The sequence below is a fragment of the Dermacentor variabilis genome, chromosome 10, assembly GCF_050947875.1.
Source record: "Dermacentor variabilis isolate Ectoservices chromosome 10, ASM5094787v1, whole genome shotgun sequence".
NCBI lineage: Eukaryota > Metazoa > Arthropoda > Arachnida > Ixodida > Ixodidae > Dermacentor > Dermacentor variabilis.
In genome coordinates, this window is record NC_134577.1 from 54079757 (window position 1) to 54091535 (window position 11779).

Here is an 11779-nt window from a genome sequence, read left to right on the forward strand (position 1 = left end):
TCGTTCGCCAGTATGTCCAGTCATGCCTCATATGACAACGACGCAAGAAGCCAACTCAACATGCCTCCAGCCCCTTGCAACCCTTACCATGCCCCGCGCGCGCGCGTTCGACCGCGTCGGCGTTGATCTATACGGCCCGCTTCCCAACACTCCAAGCGGCAACCGCTGGGTTATTGTTGCTATCGACCACCTCACGCGGTACCCTGAAACTTCTGCCGTTGCATCTCCCACAGCAAAAGACGTTTTACCCTTGAACACCTGATTTTACGCCATGGAGGACCTCGAGAATTACTGAGTGACCGCGGTCACGTATTCCTCTCCGACGTCATTTCAGCATTGCTCAAGGAGTGTCGCATCATTCACCGCACTACCATGGCATATCATCCTCAAACTAATGGGATGATGGAACGTTTCAACCGCACCCTTGGCGACATGTTGACCATGTATATTTCATCTGACCACTTAAATTGGGATCGCATTCTGCCTTTGGTCACCTACGCTTACAATACCGCCACGCAAAGCACCACTGGATTCTCCTTTTTTTCTCCTTTACGGACACGAACCTTCATCTACTATGGACAGGATTTTACCTTACCGGCCGGATGCTTCGCAGTGGACGACTGTTTCTAAAGCGGCTGCTTAGGCGTAAGAATGTCGCCAGCTCGCTCGTTCGTTCACATCCCAGGACCAGCGGCGCCAAAACCATCGCCACAATTCATCCACTACGGCTACGTGCTTTGGTCCTGGTTCGCTGGTCTGGTTGTGGGTGCCCGCTACCCCTTCAGATCTTTCCTCCAAGCTGCTCTCCAAGTACCACGGTCCTTATCGGGTATTGCAACAAACATCCGCGGTCAACTACCTCATCGAGCCAATGGAAGCGCCTTCCGACCAGCGTCGTCGCAGCCAGAAAATTGTCCGCGTCTCCCGGCTCAAGCAGTGCTATGACCGCCCTGTGGTCTCCTGCCCTTAGGTCACCACGATGGCTACTCTTTCGGTGGGGAGTGATTGTACTGAAGGCACTGGGCAATGGGCATAGTGCTTGTGAAAGAGACGACGACGAGAATTGCTGGCTTCCCCGTTTCGTCATAGCACCGTCCCGTTTAAGCCTAGCGCTAGGACCTAGAACTAGTGCTGCTAGGCAAACACCCCCGTTGTAGCTAGAATAATTTCAACTGATGAGTTGCTACTTCTATATACTTGCACAATACAAAAAAAATAATCTCGAGAATAGATACTATTGCGCTCTCATTTTCCGTTATTGCAAATTCTGTGAAAACGAGGCAAAATAAACGGGAATCAAACGATGAAACCACGCATACACTTTCCCTGACCATATATTTTTTCTTACCTGTTTGGCGCAGGGCTGAAGTTTTCCCCCCTTATCTATTGAATAAGCGTAGCGTTATCTGCTATTCTGCACTGAATCTGTGGAAATAACACAAGAGCAATAGCAGGCATTCTAAAAGTAATTCGGAAATTTTAGCTCAAAGAAAATATTATTGTTTATCCAAACGCAGGCGACTTACCCTAGCTTCCGAAATGAAGAACAGCTGCAATCCGGTAACGTTCTCTAGACTTTTTAGACGAGTGTCTATCCCCCCACATTCTTCTTGAAGTACTTGGTTATATGCCTGCAAATTAAAGGGAGGATGGTATGATTAGGCCGTTCACCAAAAGCGTGCCCTTTAAGTTCACCTCGAAGTACAGCAGCCTTAGTATGCTTCAATTTTACTTCATTATATGCGGCTTCATCATTCCACCAGCTTTAACTTGCGCGGTAGCCGGTGGCAAAGAAAACAGCAGAAAGGGTGTTAGGATGAATTTAAAAGTATCGTCGAAATGTATGGCCATTTACATAGTTCACTTTGCCCCTATTAATTGTTACCTTACGCGTACAGACGTGCTCACTTATGTTTCCGTGCTTAGTTTCAGCTTGCTTTTCCTATTTTACAATGTCTACCCAACTGACACTTCGAAGGATGATTTCAAGGTGAAGAGAATAGTGGTAAAAGGCTTGCTGTCGATTAACGCCAGCATTCCAAAACAGGCGGCATGAACAAACACACGGTTTTCATGCCAGGTCGTTTTTTTTTTCTAATGAAAACAAGAAGTCCCGAGGAAAGACTACGGCAACTGGGCGCATCGCTCCATAACGGCAATTGAGTATTAATTAAGAGCTTTGTTTACACATAATTACGTATCTCTCCCTATTTCCCACACTCGCATCCACGTTTTTTTTTTCCTTTTGCTAAAAGCTTACTTAGGTATCGGCTTGTACATTGTGAGTAGCAATTTTTCAAAATACGTCTCCTAATTTTCATCTCCTTAGGCCTAAAATATCTCGCATTTAAATACTTTCGAACTGCAAGTGCACGTGCATTCCTTTTTCGACCCTCTGAGGCCCTCACCTGAAATGCGCCAAGCGCGTGACTTTCCCTACTTACCGGTTAAAAAGATCAACATGTAGGTTGGCGTACTATGGCTGTGTAATAATAATTTCACGTGCAGACGAATTATTTTTATATCGCCTGGGGATAAAGAACCGACACTCCAAAAGACATTGGTTTCAATGTGGGGCTAGTTCATGTGCTCATCCTGCGCCGGACTTGACCTTAATCTAAAACCAAGCGCGGTATAGTGAAGCACAGACAGCTTTTTTTTTACTTCTTGCACAATGTGAAACGAATTGCTAGCAGGAAGGCACCATAGTGTCAGTAGTTACAAAACACGCAGCCCAAACGTTTTAGAGCAATTTCTGAAGGTTAAAAAGTTTAGCTCCGCTCAGCTCATGAACTCAAATGCTTAACTTCATTCTATTGCGATAGGAATTATATGGGCACTCCAGGCGCTCTTTTGCCATCGCCGTGATTTTCAGTATAAAACTCAAGGGCGATAACACCGGCAACGCGCGTCGTATGCTGTATGTGCGAGTGAAAGCACGCGAGGGTAGCCGACGATCGTGGCTGAATCGAGCGCGCGCGGTTGAAGAAAGCGGCGAGCAAACGCGCCGTCTTCCGTCGCGCGAAAGGCCGTGAGGGGAACGAGGGAAAGAAGAGGAGCGGCGTTGTGCTCAGACAGCAACTGTGCATTTCGCAGCCGGGCACAAGGGTAACTGACGATCGTGGCTCAATCTCGCGCGCCATATATGGAAGGAATGCGGAGAGGCAGTGCGGAATGGAGGGATGCCGCTTTGACTCCGCCAACAAGTGCGTACTTTGCACGGCCCCGCACGGTCGCGTGCGCCGTATCTTGAAAGAGATCGGCAGACGGCTCATACCTTAAGAGGAAGCTTTAGCTCGGGCCCAACTCCTACGCGGCCTATTCAAATACATGTAAAATGCAAAAACGTTTTGATGAGGTAACCTCTGGAGTGATTTTAATGAAATTTGTTGCATTTGAGAGAGAAAGTTAAATTCTAGGTACTGCTGGAAGCAAAATTTCGGGTCAGGGCCTGAATATTGTGGAAAAGATTTTTAGAAATTCGCAAGTTTGAAAACAATAGAATCACGAAGTTTACAAATTAATAGCTCTGCATCAAGAACAGATGTCGCGGTTCTGTAAACGGCACCGATTAGATCATAAAAAGCGGACAGATTGAATATGTCACTTTATATCTTAGGTGAATTTGTTAGGTCGTGTACAAGTGTTCTGCAAAAGCTATATTTCCATATTACAAATTTTTTTGAGATTCATATGTGACATATCAATTTTGTCCACTATATACGTAGCCTTAGATGCAATTCACAGAATTGTGATATCAATTTTCGGTGCCGAGTTACAGAGTTGTAAACTTGACAGTTTCTTTTTCTGAAATTTTTCGATTTTCGCCAACTTTTAATAAAAAAATTGACGAATTAAATCAAAAATTCGAAATCAACATTCCCTAGATTTTAAGGTTTCCATTTAAATGCCCCAAACTTCGTCAAATTTGGTGCAGTGGTTGCCAAGAAAAACGAATTGTCCTTCTGCATGTAGTTAGATAGCAGCACCCGAGCTCATGTTTCCTCTTAAAACCCGTTAAATTTCGTAAAGCCGCGTCACGCTTTTAAGAATGCCGTCCCCTCCTCGCGCGCTCTGCTCAAGGCCGACGCCGCGTCGTCGTTGGCCTAATGGCACCAAGCGGGTCCTAGCGCCGGCTTCGTTTGTTTACAATGGCAATTCAGCGCCATTTTTGCTTGAGAAGCATCTGCGGAGCGGCGAGGAGTACACGTTGGCGCCGTTGCTCTTCTGTGTTGCTTTGATTTGCGAACGCCTTGAAATTTTGCGGCAAGTGCGACGTCTCTTCGCGGCATTTTCTATCACCTTAACCTACTGCGCCTTCGTATGCCAAAGTAGTTTCAGCGAAGACAAGAAGATCTTCTCGATACCGTCCAGTAAGCGCTACGGGTTAGGGAGAAAGAGATGGATTCATTGAATTTGGAGGGGGAACATCAGACTAACATTCTCCATACGACTACGCGGGGTAGTTGCGAGTCTTTCGTAGTATAGTCCTACGCGACGTGTACTTTGTTTATATAAGTAGTACGGTCGTATTTGGTGCGCTTAATCTATTGTACGCCAACAGGCTTGAATTCCCGGGCACGCGAGGCGGCCTTCCATTGAAATTTCATTCCGAGAATTTAGAACTTGTCGCATTTCCATCCTTTTCAATACTACTGAATATGAAAGCTTAGCTAATCGCCACTCCGCGAATGGCCGGGCAGTTCAATTCCATTTCTGATTTTCCTCAACATAGGAAGGGTAGTTTTATGGAGTTCAATTCAATTCAATTCAATTCAGTCTTTATTTTTCTCTTGGACAGAGAAGGAGACAGGACTAAAAGCTCGTAAGCTTGACAGAGGTCCTGCCCCCTTTATCAACCTGGCAGTACAGTACACAGTTATCGATGAAAGCACCATAAAGCTGTCATCAAACACGTTAATAAGGGCAAAAATACGCAAAAAAGGTTACCAAGGTCGAAAGATAATAGACAGTTTAGTTTAGCGTACGCAACGTATAGCGTACGCTAAGCAGCGCTATATGTTAAGTATAAGTACGCTATACAGGTTTAGTTGGCCTGTGAGATCTTCGGATCTCAGAGGCCATATGCCGTCGTTGCGGCTATTTCCCAACTGTAGCGATACGTGGCGCTGACATCTCGAATATTTTAGTGTTCCTGTGTATGCTTGGGACCATACACAGGAACACTAGAATGTTTCTTTCGTTAGGCTTCGACTCGTTCGAAACGACAAACGATTTCGAAAACACCACAAGGTTACTCATAATACTCTGTCGATGAAGCGGCCTGAGACTAAGCGAAATCCTTTTACACAATCATCTGCTACGAAAGAAGTGCATTTTAGAAAAGCAAAGCCAAATTCAATTCGAAGCGGGCAGCCGGGACCGCCGCCATGTTTCTCGCAAGGACGCCAACCCTAAATCTGAGAAATAGCATACGTACGCTATACGCAATCCGACCTTTAGCGTTCTACTGATGCGCAGTGACGACCAGCTATATTATAGTGTATGCAATGGTATAGCGTACGCCAAACTAAAGCTGTCTAATAAATAGGTGACATATATCGTGAAGCACAACCACCCCACTGATTCGCATAGGGGCAGTTATCCCGCCACCTATAGTATTTGTTTGGTCAGCATGTTTTAACAGCTTGTGATGTTTTAATGGGGGGGGGGGGGGGGGGGAGTTTAGCTTGTCCGGCATTCGCGTAAACGCAGGCGGAATGGTGGCGAGGTGGTGGCGTAAATGTGCGCGACCTACATGGTACAGTCGCCGTGTGGCGCAGAGCTCAAACAGACAAAAACAGCTAATATTGCAGTAACCAAATGTATTTTACTTTGCTGCTGGGGTAAATTTTCGGCGCTTGCGTAATCGTGTTGCTGCCAAACATTTACACCTGCAGCAAAGTAGAATGCACTTTGTTACTGCAATATTAGCTGTTTTTGTCTGTTAGAACTTTGCACCACCAGGTGGCTGCACCATGCAGGCCGCTCCCACTTACACCTCCGCCCCAGCGCCCCAACGCCCCGGGGCTTCTGCCTGTGTTTACCCGAATACCGGAGAAGCTAAACCTCTCTAATATTGGTTAAGCTTATGTATCTTAATGCTAAAATGACATAGCGTATTTTTGCTTAGGTGTCCTCATGATTTTTAAATGCTGCAAGAAAGGTCGCAAGTATAGCGAAAGTTGCAAACAGAAGCTCTATTTCGGTTTTGTTCCTCCAAATTTTGGAACTAAATGGGTGCTTTGCTGTTTTGTTTTGAAAACCTGAATTGTATATGACGGCTACTTCAACGGTTAGTTCTAAAAACAAAAACAGAGTGACATAAAACAATTGCTTCCACCTATGTCTTGCGCTTCACAAACATGCGGAGCTCGAAAGAGATGTTTGACAGCCGATTTAGCTTCGCTGTCATTATCAGGGATGCCGTAGAAATCATGTCTTCCACGTCAGCTGACATCGCCTTCACAGTGAAAACTGCCCTTGCGAGGCGAGGAAGCAAGGGAAAGCGGCTAGCGATCGCTTTCCAATAGGTCAAGGGGTTTAACCGTGTCTGCGCAAGTTTCCTCTGTAAGGTAAAGAGAAATTTCCCCTGCAATGGATTCAGGCATATTGTCTTGGTGGGCATGTTCATTTTGCCTGGTGTTCTTAAACATCAGTCTGCTTGGCCCTACTTCGGAGTCTGCATCCGCGACAGTGCTGGCGGTGTCCTGCCCTAACAAAATGCCCCCTCTCCAGTACAGCCGAACGCATCTCCTCGGCTTTTGCAGCTGAACACCAAGATCTAAACCATGAGTCTAGGAGGGCAGCCATTAAAAGAAAAGTCAGTCCACGTGCTTGCGAACCGCGTCTCCAGGCTACGCTTCGCTTGTCCTTGTAGGCTGAGTTGTTTTGACAAACTTCGAAGCAACTTCGTCTACAAGGACAGAATAGTAGTAGGCGTGTTGATGATAAATGCACCGTGCTTGTAATCCGCCAAACCTTATTGTAAAATTCGAAGCTATCCCTTACTATTGACTGAACGTGCGTCGGCTGGTTGGTTCTTCGGCATATTTTGACAAAAAACAGAGCGTAGACGAAAAAGTGCTGCATTTTCCGAAAAAGACGTAATTCCATTCCCATTCCATCCCGGAGTCGCGAAAATGGGGATTGCTTCCGGAGTCATTCCAATTCCGGAGTGGTAACTTCGCCGCACTGCTTCGTACATCTGTCTACTAATTTGATATCGCAACCGATGCTTCGCGTTGTGGGCGAAACTGCGACTTTTTTGTAACATTGCTTGTTAATTTTTCACCAGTCTATACTTGCAATGCATTCGCAGATATATTGGGCTGCGAAGAAGACAACGCGCCTGCGTCCAGCAGCATTGCCAACGGTCGGCTCGCACCGCTCGCGCTGCTGGTCGCTGGTTAGACGGTACTTCAAGCTGCCTCGCGTTTTATGCTAGTCGAGCCCGTGAACGAACGCGACACCAAATAAACCTGTCATCAAATTGCGTCCTGCAGAAAAACCATATTGTGCATCGAACAATATCCTGCATCGAAAGCACTTGTGAATAAGATGAGCGCATGTAATAGTTACATGTCAGGTTTAATTAGTGTAAGGACGTTAGTTATTACTCACTCATAGTTACATACATATTTCATAAGTACAAAATATATCGCACGGATATTGCCGTGAGGCGTTTCTGAAACTCACATTGAAAGCCGTCTGGAGGCCAATGTTGTCAGCAATGTCTTCGTTTAAGGTTCTTTTCCAGCGGACACGCAGTTGTTTTGACTTGTAAACAAGCTCTCTCTGCAATGGAAGTTTTGTAATAAACCTACAGTGTATAGGATTATACGCATGTGGTAGGGTAAATGCGCCAATGAAACACGTTGCTGGATTAGTTGGTGCATGGCTGTTTACAGCAACAGCGGTGCCGCAAAAAACGAGGGACGACTGCAGTAGCATAGACAGGTGCGCCTGTATGTGTTCTATGTCTAGTGTATTGTTGTTTGCTACGCTACAAGTCTAGTAATTGATTACGCCACAGTGGAATCACCGTTATATGTTGTGAATTCATGTATGACATAATACTAAATATTTTTGTGCTCAATGGGGTCACAATTTAGTTTATCTTCTTGCCGTATGTTTGTCATGTCACTGTTTCTAACTATTTCGGTACCAAGGTATCGCCATAGTTTCAGAATCAGCATACATGTCGTAAAAACTAAACACAGATGAGCATTTAAATTGGCAACACCATTCTATAAGCTACAGTATTTCAAGAGACACTAAAAGTGAGTGCACACTAGTAGCATCAAAGAAATTAAGAAACGACTATTAGAAGGTAGATTAAAAAATATCACTGCCAAATACAATCAGTCACCTTACACCAACATGCTGCTGCACTTGGCACAAGTTTGTTCAACGCAACATTATGTCAAGTAACCGGCTACATAAACAACTTTTCGCGCAATGCCGCTTCTTGAAGCGCGTAAGAGGAGCATGGTGTAGTTATTCCCATAACGTAATTGGCGATGCCTAGGGGAAACCATGTGTGCTATTGTTAGTAAACTGCATAATGGCTGTACTCCAATTTAAGATTCACTACACCATAACATATTCGGTGTTTGAAGGTGATCTGGCTCAGTGTGGTCCGTCTTCTGAAGGCTGTGGAGGTCTCTGTATTAACAGTTTCATTGAGAGCATTCGAGCCAATCATTCAGTAGAAATTTCGCGTGCGCAGACATACGCTTTCTTTCAGTCATACGCCTTCTTTTAGTCATACGCCTTCTTTCAGTCATACGCCTTCGTTCAGACATACGCCAGAGCGTGCTCTGAAATATAGTTATATTGCCACCTCGGGACACCAAGCATCGTGCAAGCAAACAGACAGGGTGTCCCACATAACTTGAGCCAGGAATTTAAAAAAGAAAAGGCGCGTCGGAAGTGAATTGAACCGAACGCATACTATTCCCAATCGCCTATAGTAACTCAGACAATTATTGGTTTCCCCATTACGCAATAATTCATTAAACTAAATCACCCAACTCTTTATTTATTGGCTGTAGACCTCAAGTATTATACGCAGATATGTAGAGCAGCTGCAGAAATCACCGATCCAGTTGTTTCATTTGCGATACGTCTCGCGTAGTCCATTCTTACGCGTCGCAAAGAAAGCCCGCGAAATATGCAACAAACGCACGTGACGGAGCGTTTGCGCAGTGGTATGGTTCTACTTTCAAGCGTGCGTTCGGTCAACAAAACAACTCTTTAACATCCTAGCGACTACTAAGCGACCGAGTATTGTTCAATGGTCCTGCCACTCAACATTTACGGATTGCTTCTGCCCGTCCAAGCCGCAGGCCAGATGGCCGCAGCAGCCGCCTGTTTTGCGCGTGATTCCTTTTTTTTGCAAGTGCAATGCATATAGAAACACGACCTGCAGAAGCAAGCGAGCAAACAGGTTCATGTCACGCTGTCATGTGGCTCAATCCCAGTGTACTAGTGGCCTGCTTCCACCTCTTCTTCACAGCTCGACGTACTTGCGGTCACGCCTTCGCCTATAATATTACTTGTCGCCTCTAAATGCCTTATCCTTTACCGCCGCTGTGTTCAGATTTCAAGCAGAACGCCGAGAGCGCTCGAATAAAATGTTTATTTGTCTCGCAATAAATACAGTGATTTGTGCGCTAGTGTTACTCTGTGGAAACAAATGCGCTCGTTGACGATATACTAAAACTGACCCACCACTTTCGTTTTCTTTAGAAAACATACTTATTATTCAAAATTCCATGCGAAAGATTTTTTACGTAAATCATTGAACTTCGAATGAGGTACATGGTACAAGCGTTTATCAAAAGTAATCAGGCAATATCTTTCAGCGAATTTTTAATAACTGATCATTCTTTAGCGTTGTCCGAAATTTAGAACTTATTTGTTCGATATCTAACGCAGTATACGTCAAACGCTCATTAATTTTAAAAAAGGGGTCATTTTTATTCGAGATGTTACTCAGAAGCCAAGAGACCTAATCTTGTCACGGTGAACCTCACTCCAACAAACCGTATTTTCCGCTACTGAAGAAGACGCAGAGCAATCAGTGGCTTTACTATTTGCATTTGTGAGATGGAGACATGAACAATTGAGTAAACTCTGCCCACACCCCCACTCTTTACGAAGAACAAATAAATAGTTTACTCACCTTGAAGTATTGATCCCAGTAGGCTAAACAGTCATTCTTTTGAGAAAAAAACGCACAAGAAATAAACAATTATAGCTGTACATGAGTAAGCACAAGCAGTGATAACAAACGGACACTGAATAGAAAATTGGCCTTCTCGACCAAACAAAAAGCCAATTTGCGCAGACAAGATGCTTGGAAAGCCGGAAAAGTTGCAGCAACGAAAGACGTTTGGCATCATCTCCCTGAAGTTGACACGCCATTTAGCTGTGACCTCAAGCCTTCTAACGGCGTAAGCTAGGGTTCAACTAAAATAATAAAAAATGAATGGCATTGTACTCTAAAAGAGCTCAACACTGAACTTGGAAAGCTTCAAGAACTTTCAGTGCGGCACAAAGGCCGAAAGAAAAACAAAATTATTTGAAATCCGCCACGTCAAAGTGATGTATCGGCTGTGGTGTTTCGGCGCAAAATTAGAAAAACTGATATTTTGGTTCTTAATTCCACTTGTCATAGATAAAGTGTTATTGCAAAATGAATGACAATATTCTTTTTAATAAATTCTTTATCCCTCAATAAGAACTCACCTATTCTTTTTAGTGTCCCTTTAACTTTCGCGAATTTTTGTCGCCATCACTCGATGAATACATCACCTAGGTGGAACATTCGCTCACGATGGTTGATACGGATCACTACGGAGGTGAACCACCTGAGAGCGAAGCTTTTGAGATCGCGATTGATTTATGATTTATTATCAGTGCCATTCCCCTTTAAAATGTGCTATCTGGCATCCTGTTTTATTCGAGTTACGGGTTGTAATGTATGAAAGAAAGTGTTCACTCTTTGAAAAAAAAAGTTGACAGTAGCAAAAACACGTCGGAACGGTATCGTCGATATAACTGGTCCTGTTATTCTCAGCCAATTTCACTTCCTCTTCCTCAACAACAGTGATGGAGCTTTTCAGTTTGACCAAACAAAGCCCACTTGGAGAGAGAAGGAGCCTCTCACTGAGTGTAGGTCTTAAAGCTGGCGTCCCTTGCGTTTCTGCAAAGCGCCGAATGCTGGTCGAGAAGCATGCGATAGCGAAGTTAACATCACTGAGCTGTTCGATGACTACGAAACGCCCAGCATAGCATGCCAGCAGTTTTTGTCACAAAATACGTTTTCCTATACTTGGGACCACAGCAACACCATGTCGAAATGAACGCATTTGACAGGGCGATGCCGTTTGTTGGATCGTACCTTAGTTGTGTCTTGCGAAGCTAGGGTTAGAAAGCGGGTGACTTCGCGAGCCATTTTTGCAGGACAGAAAGTCTCAGTTACTGCGAGGTTATGATGCACAGAATATATAAAGATGCTGTCTAAGGTACAGTGAGGGGGGTGAGCGTACAGCAAAAAGCGACTGCAGCTCGGGGTTTCTTTCTTCGCCGTATTGAAAGCGCGAGTTAGAACACCAAATCACATAACTCTTTTACATCGAAGCTGTCTATGGCTAGGATCTGGGAAGAAATGTGTACGAGATGTTGAAAAAAAACAAATAATCATGTTGGCCGATTCTGGCGATAGTGCAGAATGGGCCCAAGCTTAATGGCACGTACCCTTGAGGGCTGG

General features: G+C 44.7%; 1 long non-coding RNA gene across 1 annotated transcript; it reads right to left on the minus strand.

Annotated features, from left to right (window-relative positions):
• Positions 1-1372: 1372 nt before the first annotated feature.
• On the minus strand, positions 1373-7785 carry LOC142559722 (uncharacterized). The gene is made up of 3 exons (XR_012823212.1): positions 7699-7785; positions 1527-1631; positions 1373-1425 (listed from the first exon to the last, which is right to left on the minus strand). It is a non-coding gene; the product is annotated as an uncharacterized LOC142559722 (long non-coding RNA).
• Between the last annotated feature and the right edge of the window lie 3994 nt (positions 7786-11779).